The following is a 297-nucleotide window of genomic DNA, read 5'->3' on the forward strand; positions in this document are numbered from 1 at the left end:
TTTAAGCAGAAAGAAAATCCCGTATATAGATCAAGGTCTGATTTTTGATCTCTAGGCGTGTCCTTCAGTCAGGACTGATGGGGTGCCATGCTCTGGCCCCAGAGTCTGTCCTTTGTACTCCCTCGGGGGCTCTTTGCTCTGCTCCCATGGTTGCGCTGCCGCACACTTTTTGGGGTTTGCCTCGGTGTCTCAGGGTCAGTCTGGGCCAGCCCGGGGCCATCAAGGGACGGCGTGTCTCGTGGTGGGATCAGCCATATTGTCCACTCTGTCCATTGGCTATTCAGACCAGGGATGTCG

The sequence above is a fragment of the Echinops telfairi genome, unplaced genomic scaffold (assembly GCF_000313985.2).
Source record: "Echinops telfairi isolate 266 unplaced genomic scaffold, ASM31398v2 ScPeMD7_443;HRSCAF=831, whole genome shotgun sequence".
NCBI lineage: Eukaryota > Metazoa > Chordata > Mammalia > Afrosoricida > Tenrecidae > Echinops > Echinops telfairi.